General features: G+C 41.7%; 1 protein-coding gene across 10 annotated transcripts in view; it reads left to right on the top strand.

Annotated features, from left to right (window-relative positions):
- Positions 1-7028: 7028 nt before the first annotated feature.
- FAM172A (family with sequence similarity 172 member A) overlaps positions 7029-23531 on the top strand; it is a 394773-nt gene continuing 378270 nt past the window's right edge. For all 10 annotated transcript variants that reach the window (XM_043913602.1, XM_043913603.1, XM_043913594.1 and 7 more), the window contains exon 1: positions 7029-7195. The gene's annotated coding sequence lies outside the window, so the exon portion shown is untranslated. The remainder of the gene's footprint in view (positions 7196-23531) is intronic.

Below are 23531 nucleotides of genomic sequence, written 5' to 3'. Positions count from 1 at the left end.
TGTTACAGTTTAAAGTGTTCTACCCATACTGGCTTCTGCTTCCTGTTCAGTCGGCCAGTCGTGTCCAACTCTTTGCGACCCCCATGGACTACAACACGACAGGTCTTCCTGTCCATCACCACTACATGGAGTTTACTCAAACTCATGTCCATTGGGTAGGTGATGCCATTCAACCATCTCATTCTCTGACGTCCCCTTTTCCTCCTGCCCCCAATCCCTCCCAGCATCAGGGTCTTTTCAAATGGCTCAGCTCTTCACATCAGGTGGCCAAAATATTGATTTCAGTTTCAGCATCAGTCCTTCCAGTGAGTATTCAGGACTGATTTCCTTTAGGATTCACTGGTTGGATCTCCTTGCAGTCCAAGGGATTTTCAAGAGTCTTCTCCAACACCACAGTTCAAAAGCATCAATTCTTCGGTGCTCACCTTTCTTTATAGTCCAACTCTCACATCCATACATGACTACTGGAAAAACCATAGCTTTGACTATATGGACCTTTGTTGGCAAAGTAATGTCTGTGTTTTTTAATATGCTGTCTAGGTTGGTCATAACTTCTTCCAAGGAGCAAGTCCCTTTTAATTTCATGGCTGCAGTCACCATCTGCAGTGATTTTGGAGCTCCCCCAGAAATAAAGTCTGTCACTGTTTCCACTGTTTCCCCATCTATTTGCCATGAGGTGATGGGACAAGATGCCATGATCTTAGTTTTCTGAATGTCGACTTTTAAGCCAAATTTTTCACTCTCCTTTTTCACTTTCATCAAGAGCCTCTTTAGTTCTTCTTTGCTTTCTGCCATAAGGGTGGTGTCATCTGCGTATCTGAGGTTATTGATATTTCTCCCGGCAATCTTGATTCCAGCTTGTGCTTCTTCCAGCCCAGCATTTCTCATGATGTACTCTGCATTTAAGTTAATTAAGCAGGGTGACTATACACAGCCTTGATGTACTCCTTTCCCTATTTAGAACCAGTCTGTTGTTCTATGTCCAGTTCTAACTGTTGCTTCCTGATCTGCATACAGGTTTCTCAAGAGGCAGGTCAGGTGGTCTGGTATTCCCATCTCTTTAAGAATTTCCCACAGTTTATTGTGATCCACACAGTCAAAGGCTTTGGCATAGCCAATAAAGCAGAAATAGATGTTTTTCTGGAACTCTCTTGCTTTTTCGATGATCCAGAGGAGGTTGGCAATTTGATCTTTGGTTCCTCTGCCTTTTCTAAAAGCAGTTTGGACATCTGGGAGTTCACGGTTCACATGTTGCTGAAGCCTGGCTTGGAGAATTTTGTGCATTATTTTACTAGTGTGTGAGATGAGTGCAATTGTGTGGTAGTTTGAGCATTCTTTGGCATTGCCTTTCTTTGGGATTGGAATGAAAACTGACCTTTTCCAGTCCTGTAGCCACTGCTGAGTTTTCCAAATTTGCTGGTATATTGAGTGCAGTGCTTTTCACAGCATCATCTTTCAGGATTTGAAATAGCTCAACTGGAATTCCATTACCTCCACTAGGTTTGTTCGTAGTGATGCTTCCTAAGGCCCACTTGACTTCACATTCCAGATGTCTGACTCTAGGTAGGTGACCATACCATCGTGATTATCTGGGTCATGATGATCTTTTTTGCACAGTTCTTCTGTGTATTCTTGCCACCTCTTCTTGATATCTTCTGCTTCTGTGAGGTCCATACCATTTCTATCCTTTATTGTGCCCATCTTTGCATGAACTGTTCCCTTGGTATCTTTAATTTTCTGGAAGAGATCTCTAGTCTTTCCCATTCTATTGTTTTCCTCTATTACTTTGCACTGATCACTGAGGAAAGCTTTCCTATCTCTCCTTGCTATTCTTTGGAACTCTGCATTCAAATGGGTAAATCTTTCCTTTTCTCCTTTGCTTTTCACTACTCTTCTTTTCACAGCTATTTGTAAGGCCTCCTCAGACAGCCATTTTGCTTTTTTGCATTTCTTTTCCTTGGGGATGGTCTTCATCACTGCCTCCTGTACAATGTCACGAACCTCTGTCCATAGTTCTTCAGGCAATCTGTGTATCAGATCTAATCCCTTGAGTCTATTTCTCACTTCCACTGTGTAATTGTAAGGGATTTGATTTAGGTCATACCTGAATGATCTAGTGGTTTTCCCTACTTTCTTCAGTTTAAGTCTGAATTTTGCAGTAAGGAGTTCATGATCGGAGCCATAGTCAGCTCCTGGTCTTGTTTTTGCTGACTGTATAGAGCTTCTCCATCTTTGGCTACAAAGAATATGATCAATCTGATTTCAGTATTGACCATGTGGTGATGTCCATGTGGAGTCTTCTCTTGTGTTGTTGGACAAGGGTGTTGGCTATGACCAGTGCATTCTCTTGGGAAATCTCTGTTAGCCTTTTCCTGCCTTCATTCTGTATTCCAAGGCCAAATTTGCCTGTTACTCCAGGTGTTTCTTGACTTCCTACTTTTGCATTCCAGTCCCCTATAATAAAAAGGATATCTTTTTGGGTGTCAGTTCTAGAAAGTCTTGTAGGTCCTCATAGAACTGTTCAACTTCAGCTTCTTCATCATTACTGCTCAGGGCATAGACTTGGATTACTGTGATACTGAATTGTTTGCCTTAGAAATGAACAGAGATCATTCTGTCATTTTTGAGATTGCATCCAAGTACTGTATTTCTCACTCTTGTTGACTGTGATGGCTACTCCATTTCTTCTAAGGGATTCCTGCCCACAGTAGTAGACATAATGGTCATCTGAGTTAAATTCACCCATTCCAGTCCATTTTAGTTTGCTGATTCCTAAAATGTCAGCATTCACCTTTGCCATCTCCTGTTTGACCACTTCCAATTTGTCTTGATTCATGGACCTAACATTCCAGGTTCCTATGCAATATTGCTTTTTATAGCATTGGACTTTGATTCTATCACCAGTCACATCCACAACTGGGTATTGTTTTTGCTTTGGCTCCATCCCTTCATTCTTTCTGGAGTTATTTCTCCACTGATCTCCAGCAGCATATTGGTCACCTACCAACCTGGGGATTTCATCTTTCAGTCTCCTATCTATCTTTTTACCTTTTCATACTGTTCATGGGGTTCTCAAGGCAAGAATACTGAAGTGCTTTGCCATTCCCTTCTCCAGTGGACCACATTTTGTCAGAACTCCCCACCATGACCTGTCCATCTTGGGTGGCCCTACACGGCATGGCTCATAGTTTCATTGAGTTAGACAAGTCTGTGTGTGATCAGACTGGTTAGTTTTCTATGATTGTGGTTTCCAGTCTGTCTGCCCTCTGATGGAGAAGGATAAGAAGTTTATAGAAGCTTCCTGATGGGAGAGACTGACTGAGGGGTGAATTGGATCTCATTCTGATAGGCGGGGCCATGTTCAGTAAATCTTTAATCCTATTTTCAGTAAAATTTTAATCCTATTTTGCTGCGTGGGGCTGTGTTCCCTCCCTGTTATTTACCTGAGGCCAAACTATGGTGGAGGTAATGAATACAATGGCGACCTGCTTTAAAAGGTCCCATGCATTCACTGCTACACTCAGCGCCCCCAACCCTGCAACAGGCCACTGCTGACCCTTGCCTTCGCTTGAGACTCCTGGACACGCCCAGGCAAGTCTGGGTCAGTCTCTTGTGGGGTCCCTGCTCCTTTCTCCTGGGTCCTGGTGCACAAGGTTCTGTGTGTGCCCTCCAAAAGTCTATTTCCCAGTCCTCTGTAAGTTCTAGCAGGTCTATGGTGGGTTCATGGCGACCTCCTCCAAGAAGGCTTATGCCACGCCCAGGTCTGCTGCACCCAGAGCCCCTGTCCCTGCGGCAGGCCACTGCTGACCGGTACCTCCTCAGGAGACACTCAGACACAGTTCTGGCTCAGTCTCTGTGGAGTGTCTGGGTCCTGGTGTGCACAAGGTTTGTTGGGGCCCTCTAAGTGTCTCTGGCAGGAATGGGGTTTGATTCCTGTTAAGCTATGCTTTTCTTTAACTCCTTTCCTGTCTTTCTAATTTGAGGTGCAGCAGTTTTCTGACTTTGATTCTCTAAAGGATCTAAAAAGAGCTGTTGAATTTAGTTTTTTAGGCTTTTCTTTCTTGTCGTGAGATTAAAAATGCTGATTTTCAAGCTCCAAACTCTTTACATATTGGACTGGAAATCTCTAATTCACTCTAAACTGTGTTCTTTCCCATCATACTCCTGAGTCACAAATATGGCTGGAAGGAAATGAAAATTATTTGTTTTGTCTCAGCTTCTGCACCTTTTTCTTCTATATGTTCCACACTTATTCTGTTAATTTGAGGTCCTTCAATGTCACCTCACGAGTGGGAAGAACAGGCTATCATAAACTGTGACCATGCTTCCTTCAGTAAAAATGTCCAGGTGCTGGTGTTTTGTGTCATATAGTAATTTTGTACATTTTTGTTCTGGAGGTTCACCCAACTCCAGAAATTCCAACACTGCCATTCCCTGATACATGGGACAAATGCTCAGCCAACGTCTCTAACTTTCCATGTAGTTCCTCTTCTTGTGTCTTACTTCAAACAACCTTGTTCTACTGACTGGTTTGCTCCTTTCGACTAGAGTTTCTCCTCTCCCTTTCTTCAAAATAATTCTACCCTAGAGTTTATGTCTCTCCAAAAAGATACATGAAATCTTAAGCCCAGTACCTAAGAACATGACCTTATTTGGAAATAAAGGCATCAGATAGGTAATCAGGTTAAAACAAGGTCACTGGGGTGGGCCCTAATTTAACATGACTGATGTCCCCATAATAAGGTAATTTGGACACAGAGACGGCACACAGAGAGAATCCCATGTGAAGCTAAAGATATTGGGGTGATGTAGCTACAAGGCTAGGGGCATCAAAGATTGTCAGCATCCCTGCAGAAGCGAGGGAGAGACAAGGAACAAATTCTTCCTCATAGCCCTTGGAAGGAACTAATACTAGATACACTTTGGTTTGGACTTCTAACCTCCCGAGCTGTGAGGCAATACATTTCCGTGGTTTAAGCCACCTGGTTTGAGGCAGTTTCTTATGGCAGCCCTAGCAAAGGAAAACACCTAGCCATGTACCAACATGTCTACTAGTTGCTGGGAAAACTTGACAGTCATTATCTCTGTACTCTGTCACTGAAGAATACCAAGTCTCTTGTTGTCCAAACAAGAGAGTTGGTAAATCACGGTTAGGCTTACCTTTTCCAAAACTCCAAATTACTGGCCAAGTTCCCATGCCTCACTCCAAAACTATTTCTTACCACCTTTTTCTTCAACAGCAGCTTGGGGTGGCCCAGTGTCAGATCATTCAGGATCTTATGGATGTATGAAAACAATTTTGGATTTTATTTTTAGTAGAGAACATCTTAAGTGTTTTGAATAGGGAAGGAACAAATTCTAATTTTGTTTTTAAACGGATTTCTGCAGTTGCCAGTTGGAGACTAGATTGTACAGAGGTAAGAATAGAAGCATTTAGAACAGACACTTTGAACACCCATTGAGGACCAGCATAGTAGGTGAAGAGGTGGTAAGAACTGGTTAGATTTAGGATACCTTTTGAAGACAGAGCAAACAGATTTTGCTGATTGGATACGAAACTTGAGAGAAAAAAGAATCAAACTATGACCTGAACAACTGTAAGAATCAACACACCACTTACTGAGATGTAAAGATACACAACAGGAACAGGGAAACAGGTTTTGGAGGTAGTTTGAAATACATGTTAAACATCCTAGTGGAAACATTGACTCAGAAGTTAGATACCTTATTATAGAAATTAGTATAGAAATCAAATACATGATTAGTATAGAAATCAGACACATTAGTACAGAAATCAAATTCATGGCTGGAAACATAATTAGAAGTAATCAGCATAGTAATGCTATATAAACGACGAAGGCGGGAAAGAAGGGATCACCTGGGGAATGAAGGTGGCTCAAGAGGGGAAGAGCGCTGGGGCACATTAACACTTAGAAATGAGGAAGAATCCAGCAAAGAAAAATCAGAACTCTGTGAGTTCACAAAATTCAAATGAAAAAGCTGTTTCAAGTTTCAAAAAGCAGGGTGTGATTAACTTTGTCAAATGTTGTTGAATGGTTAAGCAAAACTGAGTTGCATTTTGGATTTATCAGGATTGTTGAAATGCCCAGATAGCTACAAACTCCCTTTTCATTCTAACATATAAAATAGCTAAGAGGTCTCACATTCAAGTGTACATAAGAATTAAGACCTTGAGTCTATGCTTAACGTCAGGTATTCTGTACTTTGTGAACCACTTAGGAGCTTCCCTGGTGGCTCAGATGGTAAAGCGCGTGTCTGCAACGCGGGAGACCCCGGTTCGATCCCTGGGTTGGGAAGATCCCCTGGCGAAAGAAATGGCAGCCCACTCCAGTAGTCTTTCCTGGAAAATCCCATGGACGGAGGAGCCTGGTGGGCTACAGTCCATGGGGTCACTAGGAGTCGGACACGACTGAGCGACTTCACTTTCAGGGATTTTCATGAGTAACTTTTACTATCAGGGATTTTTGCCATAAAGGCCAAGTTTAGATCCAACTCACTGTTAGCAATGGGAACCATAGCTTTATACAGCTCTTTCCAATGTATCCTATTAGCAGCCAGGAGATAGGAAAAAGAGCAGGGTCAGGGAGCCTATGCTTAACTACCTACTTTACATAAGTCATAATTTAGAGGTAAATTTACTCTTCCAGTCTAGACTTTCCCACCTCCTGTCATTCCTGGAGTTGAATGAAGCGGGATAAACCATGTGTGGGAGAGTTGACAACTAGCTGCATGAGCACTCTGGCAATTGTTTTTTTAAATTCCGTTTGGAGAACGAGGCTTCACGGTGTCCCGTCCTCTAAAGTCACCCAGGAAGGAGAGTGTCCCTTACTTCAGCAGAAAAGGGTAAAAGAAAGGAGAAGAGAGCCCACGGGGAAACAACAGGGAAACTCTCTACCTCCCACAGACCTCTCTATCCCAGCCCTCCTACAGCCCCGGGCACCAAGCCGGCGGCCACGCCCCGCCCACTTCCGGCCGGTCGCGGCCGTCGGCGTCGCGTGCGCGATGACGTTGCAGTCTCCCGCGGACCCCGGAAGTGCAACTTGAACTTGATCGGGGCGCGGATTCCCGGGAGGGAAAGTCATAACAACCGCACGAGGGAGATCGACTGGCGAGCTGGAAGGCCACGCCTCCTCGCGCCTCCCCCCACAGCCCTGCAGCTGGGGGCAGAGCTCAGGTAGGATCTGCGTTCGCCGGCCTCTGAGCCCGCGGGGGGCAGGCCCGGGCCGGAGTGAAGAGGAGGAGGCCGGCCCCTGGATTCAGCTCGGGCGGGGGTCGCTGTCGCGGGAGGGGGCCGGAGGGTCCCCGGGAGCCAAGCTCGATTCCTGCGCACCCCTATGCCCTCTGCCCGGGACCTCGATGCGATGGGCAGCTTAACACCTGCTGTTTCCATTCTCGATGCGGGGCAGAACACGTGTGTTCCCTGGATGAGTCTCCTTCCACTTGGAGACTGGAGCGTAGTGGGCCTTCCTAAGCGTTCTCAGGTTGGGCGGTGGGCTGGGGTGGGGGATGTATTGCAGTTTTCTGGTTAAAGATTTTTCTACGAAAATTATCATTCGCTGCAGACGGAAGACTATAAAGTGCAGTTATAAAATGCTCTCAAAACTTGCAACTTGCATGAGCTCTGGTGGGACATTTCACTGGGATGCATTCGGAATTGAAGACTTTTGACTTTGAAATAAAGTTAGGTATATTTTTGGAGTCAGTCTTCTTCCCCCCAACACATTCGGCTAGAGCTCCGGAGTGTGTATTCGTTATGCCAAGTAATTGATTAGTTTTTGACTATATTGCATTTGTCTATTACCCCAAATCCTCTCAAAAGTTGCAAAGGGAAAAATCCTATGGTTTTTCAGGCTAGCGTGTGCCTTATACCATTTACCAAAATGTGTGAAATATGATCCAGTTCACCGTATCTTTTTGTCTTAAAGCATTGTTAGAGATACATTCTTCGTGCTTATTTTTTATCCCTCATTGTGAAGAACAGATACGCTGTATTCATTTAATATATTTAGTAAACAAACAACAAAAGGGGATGACAGAGGATGAGATGGTTGGATGGCATCACCAACTCCATGGACTTGAGTTTGAGCAAGCTCAGGGAGCTGGTGATGGACAGGGAGGCCTGGCGTGCTGCAGTCCTTGGGGTCGCAAAGAGTCAGACACGACTGAGCCACTGAACTGAACTGATTTAGAAAGTAAGTCAAGAAGCAGTTTTTTGACATGCCACTATGGGCTTCTATGTGACTCTAGGTGTTCCTTCAACTTAATGGGGAAGCCTAAACCAGGGATACTCTGGATGGCTTTGAGGCACTGGCTACTACAATGCTGGTAAATGGTAAAATAGTACCAACGCCAAGAGGGCAATATGACCTATGAAACTGTAAACATCCATCCATTCATTCAATTAACAGATATTCATTGGCCACCTAGTGTGCCAGGTCGGAGAAGGCAATGGCACCCCACTCCAGTACTCTTGCCTGGAAAATCCCATGGACAGAGGAGCCTGGTAGGCTGCAGTCCATGGGGTCTCTAAGAGTCAGACACAACTAAGCAACTTCACTTTCACGTTTCACTTTCATACATTGGAGAAGGAAATGGCAACCCACTCCAGTGTTCTTGCCTGGAGAATCCCAGGGACGGGGGAGCCTGGTGGGCTGCCGTCTATGGGGTCGCACAGAGTCGGACACGACTGAAGAGACTTAGCAGCAGCAGCAGCAGCAACAGTGTACCAGGTGGTGTTCTAGGTGCTGGGTTTCCAATAGCACACAAAAGAGGCCGTCTTTGTTTTGAAATTTACATTGTAGTTGATAGAGAAGGACAATTAGCAAGTAAATATATCAAACAGTGATAAGAGCTATGAAGAGAAATAAAGCACAGTGAGGGGAGAGAGAAGGATGGAGCACGCTCTTTTAAATACGGTGGTCAATGTCAGCCTCTTTGATAAGAGGACTTTTGAGTAGAGATCTTGGTGAAATCAGAGCGTGAGCTCTGGAGGTATGTGATATGTGTTTCAGGCTAGGAAAAGGAATATATTTGGTATATCTTGGAATAGCAAGGATCTAGGCATGCAGGCATCAGTGTTTAAAATTCTCAAGAATATTTATTCAGTGATTAGTGTGACCATGAGGGATCTTTTTTATTGACAGCCTATTTTTCTCAGCTTTCCCCAACAGACCTCTGTGAGGAGAATCTGATGTTTTCAGATATGTAGAGATGTTTCCAAGCTCTCATTAGCATATTTGCATAACTTGTGCTGTCTGTTCTAGCATCAAATTTGGTTTGTACAGTGGCCCTAGATAACAGTAGTAAGTGAAAAAAGCTAACTTATGTCAACTTTTCATTCTTTTTTTTTTAATTGTGGTAAAATACACATAACATAAAATTAGTCATTTTCACCATTTTTAAGTGTGCACTTCAGTGGCATCGAGTATTAATAATTCACATTGTTATGCAGCTGCCATGACCATCCATTTCCAGAACTTTTTTATCTTCCCCAAGCAAAACTCCATACCCATTAAACATTTCCCATTCTCCCCTCTTCTCAGCTCTGGGCAACCATTAGTCTACTTTCTTTCTCTATGAATTTTGTTTCTGCTCTAGATATCTCATATAGGTGGAATCATATGACATTTGTCCCTTTGTGACTGGCTGATTTTGTTTAGCATAGTGCCTTCAAAGTTCAAGTATGTTGTAGCATGTTAAATGTTCTTCCTTTTTTAAGGCTGAGTAACATTCTCTTGTATGTATAGACTACAGTTTGTTTATCTGTTCATTTGTCTGTGAATACTGTGTTGCTTCCACCTTTATGCTGTTGCAAATAATGCTTTTGTGAACATGAGCGTGCAAATAATCTGTTTGAGTCTTCTGCTTTCATTTCTTTTGGTTATATACCCAGAAGTGAAAGTGTTGAATCATGTGCTAGTTCTGTGTTTAATTTTTTAGAAATTGCCATACTGTTATCCACAATGGCTGTATTATTTTACATTCCTACTGGCAGTGCAGAGGTTTCATTTTCTCTGCATCCTCACCAACACTTCTCCACAGCCTTGCCAGACACATTTTCTCTCTTAAAAAAGTATAGCCATCCTAATGGGTATGAAGTAATATCTCAGTGGTTTTGATTTCCTTAATGATTGGTGATACTAAATATCTTTTAATCTGATTTTTGGCCATATTTTTATGTCCTTCTTTGGAGCACTGATCATTTATTTTAAGATCTTTTTTTTTTTTTTTTTTTTGTATTTGGCTGTGGCACACAGCTTGCAGCATCTCAGTTCCCCATCCAGGGATTGAACTCAGGCCGTGGCAGTGAAAGTCTAGAATCCTAACCACTAGGCAACCCAGGAACTCCCCTTAAGGTCTGATCTTAATAGAAAATTTTGCAAGTTTTTGGCAGTAAATTTTTTTAAGGGTTGAGAAAGCAGCCACCTTGTCTTCTGTTAATTTTTTAACCTTAAAATGCTATAATTATCAAAGCTTAAATTCTCTATAGACCAAGTACCTGTAGTAACTCCAAACTTAGAAGTAAAAGAAACCATGAAATATCTTTTATAACAATGAATGAACCTCTGGGTATCAGACTGTGATGAAAAGTTCTGAAAAGCCAAAGATCATCCTGACCTGCTTTGATTCTTTTCTCTTTTTCTTTAGATGGAAAGGAATGTATTGATTAGCCGACTGTGGCTGTGAAGTAGATCGCTCTTGTGGTGTTGTTTTCTGGTAGCTGAGAAGAGCAGGAAACAGAAGAGAGAAAAACGATGAAGAAACAGGGAAAAGACCTGTTAGGTAGCAGTTGGATGTGGCTAGATGGAGAATAGCAAAGGAGTTCAGTAACATTAATGGATTAAGCCCTGGAACTGACAGGAGAAGTCAGGGGATCTGGAAACAAAATGACAGAAAGTGATAGAGCTCCACAGCCTGGAATGGGGTGGGGGACAGGCTGAGAGGGCAAATCACGGTTGTATTTCAGCAGGTGGTTCTGAAATCAGCCACCAGGCCTTAAGTTATTCAGCCACACCTACTGTATACCAGGGAACATATGTCCCTTCATCTGGTTCAACGCTTAGTATTTGGAGGGTGTGCGATGTATACACCCCACAGAAATAAACTTAAGTTGTTCAGACCATATATCATATCATCTCCAGCCACAGAGCTGTGAGGTTTAATTGAGTCATTTAATGATTAATTTTGTAGTTTAACAGTGTTCAGCATTGTTAAAAATTATTTTTAATTTATTCGTTTAAGAAAGGAAGGACTTTTTTTAGTGCAAGGTAATGCATCTTTTAAAAAAAAAACTTGAATGTTTTTTACATTATAGTTTATTAAATACTTTTTGGGTACTGCATTTAGCTCTTTCAGTTATAAAGCTTATTTAAGTTAACTGCTATGCTTTGATTTAAAGTGCTGAATGAAAAATTGTACCACACTTGTGTATCATTCTTTGAATTTGTTATGGATGAGGTAGCAGATGACTGACTTGCTTAATGTTTCATAGCTAAATTAAAGATAATTTAGAGGTAGCAGTGCTCTGCTACTTGATCTGATACTGTGTTCTTGTCTCTTTTTTTTGGAGAATGGTTCATTTTTGCTATATAGATACTGCAATATAGATAACATAATTTTTGCTGTAGAGAAAAATATCACTGTGAAGACAGATCATTCAAGCAAAGCATTTATTGTATGTTTCTATTTCTTTATAGCAGATTGGATATTAATTTCAGGTGTAGTCTAGGTTGATAATATACTTAGGGTTGATTTGCTTAGTGGTTAGAGAGGCGTTGATAAGACTAAGACTGTGAATTTGGGCCTCTTAAGACCTTTTAGTAGCTAATTAAGGAAATGATAGCAACTAGTACCCAACAGTGTAACTGCTAATGGCTGTGGATGTGGCTGGTTTTCCTATCCCCTGCTAATCATTGCAATCATACGTTATACGGTGTAAGAAGGCGGCAGGGAAGATACTATATGTGGCTCGACAGCGACAATACATCTATTTTAAAAAAATTCAGAGTTAACATCCAAGGTAATGAAGGAGAGTGATATCCTTTTCATCCGAAAAGCATAACTTAGTATTGTGTGCTTTGTTTAGAACATGGAATAAGCTAGACATGTGACCAAAATTATAAGTCAAGGTAAAGCGGTTTAAGAAACTAAAAAGTTTGGCTAATTGATAAGTGAGCTATTCTCTTGACTTGAATTACCCTGGAAGTGACTCTTACAGTAACTCAAGTATTTTGGGAAATAATTCATCATCGCAGCTCATTTGGCTTAATACCCATTAATGTAGTTGAAGTATTTATCTTAAGTGGTCAGATCCAGGAATTGGTAGGTCAAGGCAGAGAGGAAGGATCAGATCAGGAAAGCAGGGGAAGTACTGGCAGAAAAGAAAGGGAATCTGTCAACAGGTATTAGTGAACAGGGATTGGACTCTTATCTCAGAAGTGATGGGAAGAAGGAGGAAGATACAGGGACAGGAAGAGGCCCAAGATCTACTTGAACTGAAATATGAGACAAGGAAAACAGGGAGATAGTTAGGCAGGGTCTCGGTTACCTGAATCCGTAAAAGATGGATGCCTGGTTATAAGGCAGTCTGGATCCCATACTTGAGGATCTTATGTGCTAGTTGGGATGTCTGCTATAAAGACAAGATTTTAGAAAGTGTTTTGTATTATGATAGAAGCATGTATAGGATGGTATGGGGGAGGCACAATGCCTTACCTGGGGTTTTTGAAAGACATGGTAGAAGAAAAAAAAAAAAAAAAAAAGAAAGACATGGTAGAGACAGTGATACCTAAGTTGAAAACTTCAGAATAAGTCATTTAAAAATAAAATGAAAAAGCTTTCTAAACAGAAGAAATAGCTCTCAGCTGTGTGGTATCTTTTAAAAACTAAAAGGAATTTGCAACTACTTGAGCAGAAAGTTCGATTGTTATGAGAGATGGAGTTGATGAAACAGACAGGAACCAGGTCATGCAGGGAGAGACACAGGCTATGAGAAGGCTTGTATGGTGTGATAAGGATTCTGGGCTTGCCTCTGTAGCCAGTAGAAACTATTGAATGGTTTCTCTTGTGTCCTGTGTGATAAGGAATTTAGCTTTGCCCCAAAAGAGGCCTGGTTTTTGCCCTCAGTATCTGGATGGTGTCTTGGTTTGCTTGGGGACTTTGGATCACATTGTCTAACAGAATGATTTAGAGTGGAGGCTGCCCATAGCCAGAAAGACTGTGTGACTTAGTATAGGGACTTAGACTCCCTCGGTATTAGTTGTCCTTGAAGCTGAGATCAGCCATTTGAGCAGTCAGTCAATCATGCCTATGCAATGCAGACTCCATCCCCCACCCCACCCCCCCAAAAAAACCAACTCTGAACACCATGTCTCCTGCAAGCTCTCCAGGTTGGCAGTAGTCTGTGCATATTATGCCATATAGTTAGCAAGAGAGTAACATCCAGAACTTCACAGAGGGACTTGCCAGGTGGCTCAGTGGTAAAGAATCTGCCCGCCAATGCAGGAGACGTGGGTTTGATCCCTGGGTCAAGAAGATCCCCTAGAGAAGGAAATGGCAACCCACTATAGTATTCTTGCCTGGAGAATCCCATGGATAGAGGAGCTTGATGGATTACATTCCATGGGGTTGCAAAAGAGTCAGACATGACTAGCGACTAAACAACAACACAGCTTCACAGAGAGAAGACATCAGAAGCTCCGTGTTTGTACTCTCCTCAACTTTGTCTAATATGTTTTTTCCCTTCCCTGATTTTAATCGTGCTTAAACCATAGTCATGAGTAGAAAAATTTTTCATTCAGTTGTTCCGATCTTCCTAGTGAGTTATCAGACCTGAATGGACTTTGGGAATCCTGGGCACTTGTAATTGGTGTTAGAAGAGACGATAATCTCTTGTGTGGACTGTTGCATCTAACTCAACAGTTGTCCAAAGCCTTACATCTCCTTTCTCTGCTTCTTCCTTCCTCTGCTGCTGCTAAGTCACTTCAGTCATGTCTGACTCTGTGCGATCCCATAAATGGCAGCCCACCAGGCTCCCCCGTCCCTGGGATTCTCCAGGCAAGAACACTGGAGTGGGTTGCCATTTCCTTCTCCAATGCATGAAAGTGAAACGTGAAAGTGAAGTTGCTTAATCGTGTCTGACTCTTCGAGACCCCATGGACTGCAGCCTACCAGGCTCCTCTGTCCATGGGATTTTCCAGGCAAGAGTACTGGAGTGGGGTACCATTGCCTTATCCATCTTCCTTCCTCTGATTAGGGCCAAAAATGGCTTTAGCATTTGAATGCAGGGCCAAATTAACTGATGATGTTGAAGTAACCTCTCTTCTAAGATTGAGGCTGTTTGGAAAAGCATCAAGAATGTTATAACACAAATGCTTCTAAACATGATGACATCCCCTGATACTTTCTAATTGCTATCGAGTCAGTTGCATCTCTCACAATACATAATTTGAAGCTGTAACCCCACCAAAGTAATTAAGGTTAAATGAGCTCATGTGGGTAGGATCCTGATCTGATAGGATTTGTGTCTTGAGATCTGAAATCTCATTAATTTCTCTACCATGTTAGGACACAGCAAACAGGTGGCTGTCTAAAAGCCAAGAAGAAAGTTCTCATCAAAAACCAACCCTGCCAGACCTTGATCTGGGATTTCTAACCTCCAGGACTGTGAGAAAAATAAAGTCCTCTGTTTGAGTCAGCCGATATTTTGCTATGGCAACTCGAGCAGACTTACACCAATTTATGATCTTTTCTGTTTCTTAATCAGCAATTAGGTTTCATGCGCTCTAGCAGAGGAATGTTAGGAGTTCGATGAACTCAGTTTTCCATCAGTTAGTCGCTCAGTTGTGTCCAACTCTTTGAGACCCCATGGACTGCAGCGCTCCAGGCTTCCCTGTCCATCACCAACTCCCGGAGTTTACTCAAACTCATGTCCGTTGAGTCGGTGATGCCATGCAACCATCTCATCCTCTGTCTTCCCCTTCTCCTCCTGCCTTCAATCTTTCCCAGCATCAGGGTCTTTTCCAGTGAGTCAGTTCTTTGCATCAGGTGGCCAAAGTATTGGAGTTTCAGCTTCAGCATCAGTCCTTCCAGTGAATATTCAGAACTGATTTCCTTTAGGATTCATTGGTTGGATCACCTTGAAGTTCACGGGACTCTCAAGAGTCTTCTCCAACACCACAGTTCAAAAGCATCAATACCTTGGCGTTCAGCTTTCTTTATAGTCCAACTCTCACATCCATACATGACTACTGAAAAAACCATAGGTTTGACTAGACGGACCTAGGTGGCAGGGTAATGTCTGCTTTTTAATACGCTGTCTAGGTTGGTCATAGCTGTTCTTCCAAGGAGCAAGCGTCTTTTAATTTCATGGCTGCAGTCACCATCTGCAGTGATTTTGGAGCCTGCAAAAATAAAGTGTCACTGTTTCCATTGTTTCCCCATCTATTTGCCATGAAATAATGGTACCAGATGCCATGATCTTCATTTTCTGAATGTTGAGTTTTAAGCCAACTTTTTCACTGCCTTCTTTCGCTTTCATCAAGAGGCTCTTTAATTCTTAGCTTTCTGCCATAATTATGGTGTCATCTGAGTTTGTTGATATTTCTCCCAGCAATCTTGATTCCAGCTTGTGCTTCATCCAGCCCAGCATTTCTCATGATATACTCTGCATATAAGTTAAATAAACAGGGTGAGAATATAAAACCTTGACATATTTGTTTCCCTATTTGTAACCAATCTGTTGTTCCATGTCCAGTTCTAACTGTTGCTTCTTGACCTGCATACAGATTTCTCAGGAGACAGGTCAGGTGGTCTGGTATTCCCATCTCTTAAAGAATTTTCCACAGTTTATTGTGAATCACACATTCAAAGGCTTTGGCTTAATCAATAAATCAGAAATAGATGTTTTTCTGGAACTCTTGCTTTTTCTATGATACAATGGACGTTGGCAATTTGATCTCTGGTTCCTTTGCTATTTCTAAATCCAGCTTGAACATCTGGAAGTTCTTGTTTCACGTTGTTGAATCCTGGCTTGGAGAATTTTGAGCATTACTTTGCTAGTGTGTGCGATGAGCACAGTTGTGTGATAGTTTGAACATTCTTTGGCATTGCCTTTCTTTGGGATTGGAATGAAAAGTGACCTTTTCCAGTCCTGTGGCCACTGCTGAGTTTTCCAAACTTGTTGGCATATTGAGTGCAACACTTTCACAGCATCATCTTTTAGGATTTGAAATAACTCAACTGGAATTCCGTCACCTCCACTAGCTTTGTTGTACTGATGCTTCCTAAGGCCCACTTGACTTCCCACTCCAGGATGTCTGGCTCTAGGTGGGTGATCACACCATTGTGGTTATCTGGGTCATGAAGATCTTTTTTGTATAGTTCTGTGTATTCTTGCCACCTCTTCTTAATATCTCTGCTTTTGTTAGGTTGATACCATTTTGGTCCTTTATCGTGCTCATCTTTGCATGAAATGTTCACTTGGTATCTCTAATTTTCTTGAAGAGATCTCTAGTCTTTTCCATTCTCTTGTTTTCCTCTTATTTCTTTGCATTGATCAGTGAGGAAGGCTTTCTTATCTCTCCTTGCTCTTCCTTGGAACTCTGCATTCAAATGGGGATATCTTTCCTTTTCTCCTTTGCCTTTCACTTCTCTTCTTTTCCCAGCTATTTGTAAGGCCTCCTCAGACAGCCATTCTGCCTTTTTGCACTTGTTTTCCTTGGGGTTGGTCTTGTTCCCTGCCTCCTTTACAGTGTCATGAACCTCCATCCATAGTCCTTCAGGCATTCTGTCTATAAGATCTAATCCCTTGAATCTGTTTGTCACTTCCACTGTATAATCATAAGGGATTTGATTTAGGTCACATCTGAATGGCCTAGTGGTTTTCCTTACTTTCTTCAATTTAAGTCTGAATTTTGCAATAAGGAGTTCATGATCTGAGCCACAGTCAGCTCCTGGTCTTGTTTGTGCTGACTGTGTGGAGCTTCTTCATCTTTGGCTGCAAAGAATATAATTACTCTGATTTCAGGATTGACCATCTGGTGATGTCCATGTGTAGAGTATTTTCTTGTGTTCTTGGAAGAGTATGTTTACTATGACTAGTGCATTCTCTTGGCAAAACTCTGTTAGCCTTTGCCCTGCTTCATTTTGTACTTCAAGGCCAAATTTTCCTGTTACTATAGGTATCTCTTGACTTCCTCCTTTTGCGTTCCAGTCCCCTATAATGAAAAGGATATCTTTTGGGATGTTAGTTCTGGAAGGTCTTGTAGGTCTTCACAGAACCATTCACCTTCAGGTTCTTCAGCATTACTGGTCAGGACGTAGACTTGGATTACTGTTTTGATGTTGAATTGTTTGCCTTGGAAATGAACAGAGATCATTCTGTCATTTTTGAGATTGCATCCAAGTACTGCATTTCTGACTCTTTTGTTGACTGTAAGGGCTACTCCATTTTGTCTAAGGGATTCTTGCCCACAGTAGTAGATATAATGGTCTTCTGAGTTAAATTTGCCCATTCCAGTTCATTTTAGTTCACTAATTCCTAAAATGTTGATGTTCACTCTTGCCATCTCCTATTTGACCACTTCCAATATGTCTTGATTCATGGACCTAACATTCCAGTTTCCTATGCAATATTGTTCTTTACAGCATCAGACTTCACATCCATCACCAGTCACATCCACAACTCGGTGGTGTTTTTGCTTTAGCTCCCGTCTCTTCCTTCTTTCTGGTTTTATTTCTCCATTCTTCTCTAATAGCACATTGGGCATCTACCGACCTGGGGAGTTCATCTTTTGGTGTCTTATCTTTTTGCCTTTTCATACTGTACATGGGGTTCTCAAGACATGAGTACTGAAGTGGTTTGCCATTGCCTTCTCTCGTGGACCAAGTTTTGTCAGAACTCTGTACCATGTCCCGTCCGTCTTGGGTGGCCCTACATGGCATGGCTAATAGTTTCATTGAGCTAGACAAGGCTGTGGTCCATGTGATCAGTCTGATTAGTTCTGTGTGATTGTGGTTTCCAGTCTGTCTGCCCTCTGAGGGATAAGGATAAGAGGCTTATCCTTAGACCCACTTTAAAGTTGAATCACCTGAAATTGCTCAAAACTTGAAAGAAGTTGATCAGAGAGGCCTCTAAAGAGGACTTTTAGATTATATACCATCTAAAGCGATTGAGCAAAAAAGTTTGTACATGAAAGTATAAGAAAGGAAGAAGGAAAAATGAAATGAAAAATGATAGATGGTAGGGTCTTTCCTGTAGGTTGGATTGTGGTCTGAATTTATACAGAATGACTCTAGGTTTGGTTCTAAGATACAGCAAAGTTGGTCTTACTGGAGACAGTTTTGGACCTCTTCTCTCCAGCGGCAAAGCATTTTTGATCCGCACCTTGTTCTTTTGGGATATTTTCCTACTTTTTTCTAGGTGACTAATATAAAATCAATTCATGCTAATATATTTCACAGGTAATTGTGATAAAAGTATTATTTTTTGCAGATATTATTTCATTATTTTGAAGCAGTGCAAGTGATTATAGTGGTGAAAATTTGATCTGCCTTAGGAACACTGCAAGTACTTCTGAGAAACTAGTTGATTCCATTTTATCATTCAAGACAAGCTATTTATTTAAAACAGTTTATTTATTCTGAATATTTTTCCTCAATAAAAAAAAAAACAAGTATAATTATTTTTATCCAAACAAGCATATGTGTTTGTGTTTCTAACTGTTCCAGTTAAAAATATAAGGTTTTTCTCTCTTTCTCTTTCAACAAAGAAAGACTTAGAGCCAGATCAATCCCTAACACTGAAAATGAGTTTTTAAAGCTAATTTCCCTTTATTTTTAAAATCCAAAAACACTGGGAGGAAGCAGCATTTTTGTTTTGGTAAATCCAAAAGAAGCTCCTTTCCCACATGGAAAATAAATTATTGCTGAATTGGAAAATCAGTAAGCAGTGTAGTCAGTGATAATGAAAATAAATTAGTCTGGGAGCTAAAGTGATGTTCAGTAGTTCGCTGGGGATTTGAATATATGTTGTCTATTGCTGTGTAACAAATTTTCTTAAAATTTAGCAGCTAAAATGAAGAACATCTGTTATCTGTATGTTCTCTTAGGGTCAGGAATTTAGGAGCAGCTTCGCTAGGTTTTTGTGGCCCAGACAGTAAAGAATCTACCTGCAGTGTGGAAGACCCGGGTTTAATCCTTGGTTTGGGAAGATCCCTGGAGGAGGGCATGGCTACCCACTGCAGTGTTCTTGCCTGGAGAATCCCCTACACCGAGTAGTCTGGCGGGCTACAGTCTATGGGGTCGCAGAGAGTCGGACACGACTGAGCGACTAACACTCTTAACTTCTCACTTAGCTAGGTTCTCGTTCAGGATGTCTCGCAGGGTTGCGATTTCGGTGTCGGCTGGGGCTGCCATCATCTGTAGTCTGACCGGGTCTGAATCATGTACTTCCAACGTGCGCCCTTGTGTCTGTTGGCAGAAGCTTCTCTCACCCGCCCCGCGGGCCCCTCTCTCCATAGGGCTGCTCACAACATGGTTTTCTCGAGTGAGTGATCCGAGAGAAGGAGAGCACACGCAGGATGGAAGCCACAGTTGCGGAACTGTGATACTGTCGCTTCTGCTGTTCACTGTTGGTCACACACGTCAGCTCTGGTCCAGTGTGGGAGGTTACATCATGGAGGCGTGACTCCTAAGAGTGGGAGGCTGGCTGCCACCGTCTGCCCCCCAGCCTGCAGGGGTTCCCATCCTTTCACTGTGTACAGTGCACTCACCGCTTCCCAAGGCCGTGATATGTCTCATTCTATGACTATATCATCTTGAAGTCCAGAACGGCATCATCTAAGTCAGGTCCCGGTGTAGATGGGGTTCCTTCGTTGAGCATAGCTTCTTGAGTTCACTCATTTCCACTTGTCTCTTCTCACCCACCTGCTCCACCACCTAAAATATAGTGGTGGGTCAGACATGGTAACTTCTGTAGACATTCTTGTTTCTTAAGGGGGAAAATGGGAGACACAAAGGCATCACTGGTTCATAGCAGTTCTGAAATCCAGATGGGCAACATCAGTAGGGCTCAAGCCTGGAAGTCGTTATCCATGTTTTCAGCTTTGCCATCTGTACTCTTGGTCTTACCTCTTTTTTTTTCTTTTTCTTTCATAAAGTATAATAGGTGTTTGCAGGTGAGAGGTTTTCTCTGTCTGCTTCCTGCCAGTAAAACTGTAGGGTCCAAAAACCTCTTTTCATTTAAGATGTATTGAATATTTTAAATATTAAAAGATGTATTAAAAATCCTATATACATTTTGTGGACATTCTGTAAAGTCTATTGAGATGTGAATTCTTTTGAGATACATTTATTTAGTTAGACAAAAGCCACAACTACACATTTTTTTAAAAAGCTAAATCCTTGTATACTTCAGGCTCATGCTTATTAGGCTGAGGGACAATGACCGTAAGCTTTCCAGAAGCTGTATTGTTTGAGAGAATCAGTAAGGCACACTCTACTCTCTTGAAAGGGCTGACTAACTGTCTGACTAATATTCTAAGGTGTCATCTTTAATGTATTAATATATTAGTATTTAACACTCAGCTTCATCTTTGAACCATGTTTTCCTGGTTGTGTCCTGGATTTGCTTAGAAGACATTTCTTACTAAGTGTCATTTGTCTTCTGGAGAGGAATTTTTTCTCTTTTTAATAGACTTTATTTTCTAGAACAGTTCTAGGTTCACAGCAGAGTTGAGTGGAGAGTTCAGAGATTTCCAATATACCTCCTGCCTCTTGGACTCACATAGCCTTCCCTGCTATAAAATTCTGCATCAAGAGTGGAGCTACATTTGTTACAGTCAGTTAACCTGTTACTGTTGTTATTGGTCAGTCGCTAAGGGACTCTTTGTGACTGCATGGACTGCAGCACACCAGACTCCTCTGTCCTCCACTGTCCCTTGGAGTTTGCTCATAATCGTGTCCGTTGGGTCAGTGATGCTATCTAACCATCTCATCCTCTCCTGTCCCCTTCCCCTCTGCTTTCAATCTTTCCCAGCTCAAGGTCCTTTGCAATGAATTGGCTCTTTGCATCAGGTGGCCAAAGTATTGGAGCTTCAGCTTCAGTCCTTCTATGAATATTCAGGGTTTATTTCCTTTAGGATTGATTGGTTTGTTCTCCTTGCAGTCCAAAGGACTCTCAAGATTCACCAGCAACACATTTCAAAAGCATCAGTTCTTCGGCACTCAGCCTTCTTTATGGGCCAACTCTTTCATCAGTACATGACAACTGGAAAAACCATAGCTTTAACTATGTGGACTTTGGTTGGCAAAGTCATATCCCTGCTTTTTAATATGCCGTCTAGATTTGTCATAACTTTCCTTCCAAGTTAACCTACATTGACACATCATTATCATCACCCAAAGTCTGTAGTTTACATTAGAGTTCTCTCTTGGTGTTGTATATTCAGTGGGTTTGGACATATCTATAATGGTATGTGTCTGCCATCAGAGTATCATACAGAATAGTTTCACTACCCTAAAAAATCCTCTTTATTATGCCTATTCACTCCTCCTTCCTCCCTAGCTCCTGGCAACCACTGATCTTTTTAGTTTCCATAGTTTTGCCCTTTCCAGAATATCATAGAGTTGGAATTGTATATAGTATGCAGGCCTTTGCACATTGGCTTCTTTTACTTAGTAATATACTTTTTAAGTTTCCTCCCTGTCTTTTCATGGCTTGGTATCTTTTTTTTTTTTTTTTTTTAGTGTTGCCAAATAATATTCTTTTGTATGAATGTACTACAATTGATTTATTCATTCACCTACTGAAGGACACCTTTGTTCTTTCTGAGTTTGGCAATAATGACTAAAATTGCTGTTAACATCTATACACAGATGTTTGTGTGGACATAATTTTTCAACTAGTTTGGCTAAATACCAAGGAGCATGATCCTGGGGTGCATGGTGAGAGTATGTTTAATTTTGTAAGACACTGTCAAATTGTCTTCCCGTATCATCGCTGTATCATTTTGCATTCTGGCCAACAATGAAAGTAAGTTCTCGTTGCTCTATATCCTAGTCAGCATCTGGTGTCATCCGTGTTAAGGATTTTAGCCATCCTAATAGGTGTGTAGTGGTCTCTCGTTGTTTTGATTTGCAATTCCCTAATGACATATGATGTTAAACATCATCATTTTGTAAGCTTATTTGCCACCTGTAATCTTCCTTAGTCAGGATGTCCTATCAGGTCTCTTGCCCATTATTTTAATTGGGTTGATTTCTTACTGTTGAGCGTTAAGAGTCCTTCATGTATTTTGAGTGAGATGCCTTTGTTAGATATGTCTTTTGAAAATATTTTCTCTCAGTCTGTGGCTTGGCTTTTCATTTCCTTGACAGTATCTTTTGCAATGCAAGGTGTGGCTCCTTTTTACTTAACAGTCCTTTTATTAATTTATTGCTTGCTTCTCACATTTTAGTATAAGCAGCAAAAAGAACCAGGTGGCACACTCAGCACTCTAGGTAGAAATTTCCTTATTAGACCAACCGCTTCATTAGGTACATTTTCTACTTTGCATATAATTCCATGGGACACTAGAATTGCCACCACTACATAACAGCCCCTTTCTCGAGTTCCCAGTAACACTCACTTTGCTTTCTTACAGGTCCTCACCCACAGCCTTGTCAAGGACCATGGGGCTTTTAACAGATTCTTCGGTGGGATGGGTGCTGTAGCCTTTGTCTAACAGTTTTTTCAGAGCCCTGTGCCTGCTTCCAAAGCCATTCTCACATTTAAGATTTTTGGTATGACAGCATTCCACTTGCAGGTACCAAAATTGGTATCTGTGGTTGCCCTAAAGGAAGTAGTTGCTGTACTAAGATTTCTGTAAGACAGATCACGTGGTTGACTGAATTACAGCACAATTTCAATTTGCAATCCTAAAGGAAGGATTGGACCTTGATCATCATGGTGGGTCCATAAAGGCATATTCTGAGGAAGCTGGGCACCTCAGATCTCTAATTCTGTTGAGCCTCCTTTGCCAGTAGAAGCAACCCTTCTACTCCTTCCCAGGAGGTCTGTCTCCCCTGCCTGAAGAACCTGTCATGGCCTCCCCTGAGTTGTCCACAGTGGATCGCTGATCTTCCTCTTTTCTTATTCAAACCATCTTCCATTTCTTCTAGACCTGTAACCAGACGAGTGCAAACAGACCCCAGAGGGTGAGGTAAAAAGATTAAACCACAAAGATGCGTGTGGTTTTTTTTCAGTTTGTATCTGTAGAAACTGGAGAATTGTGTGTGGGAATAGATTCTAAGAATGTGGAATCAGGTTAAAGGAATATACAGTCGGAAAGAAGAAGTGATGCTCCTTGTTCCTTTGAAACATTATGCATACTGTTTCCGCACTTGAAGCTTGATTAGTTAATGGCCTGTCTCACTAGACCAAGCTGTTCAGTTGCTAGGACCATTTATTTTTGTAACAGCACGAGAAGCAGCAAACATTATATGCCAGGTATTATTCTAAGAACCTAACA

Source organism: Cervus elaphus, chromosome 9 (assembly GCF_910594005.1).
Source record: "Cervus elaphus chromosome 9, mCerEla1.1, whole genome shotgun sequence".
Taxonomy (NCBI): domain Eukaryota; kingdom Metazoa; phylum Chordata; class Mammalia; order Artiodactyla; family Cervidae; genus Cervus; species Cervus elaphus.
The sequence above is the reverse complement of the archived record's forward strand: the minus strand, read 5'-3'. Positions and strand labels throughout refer to the sequence as shown.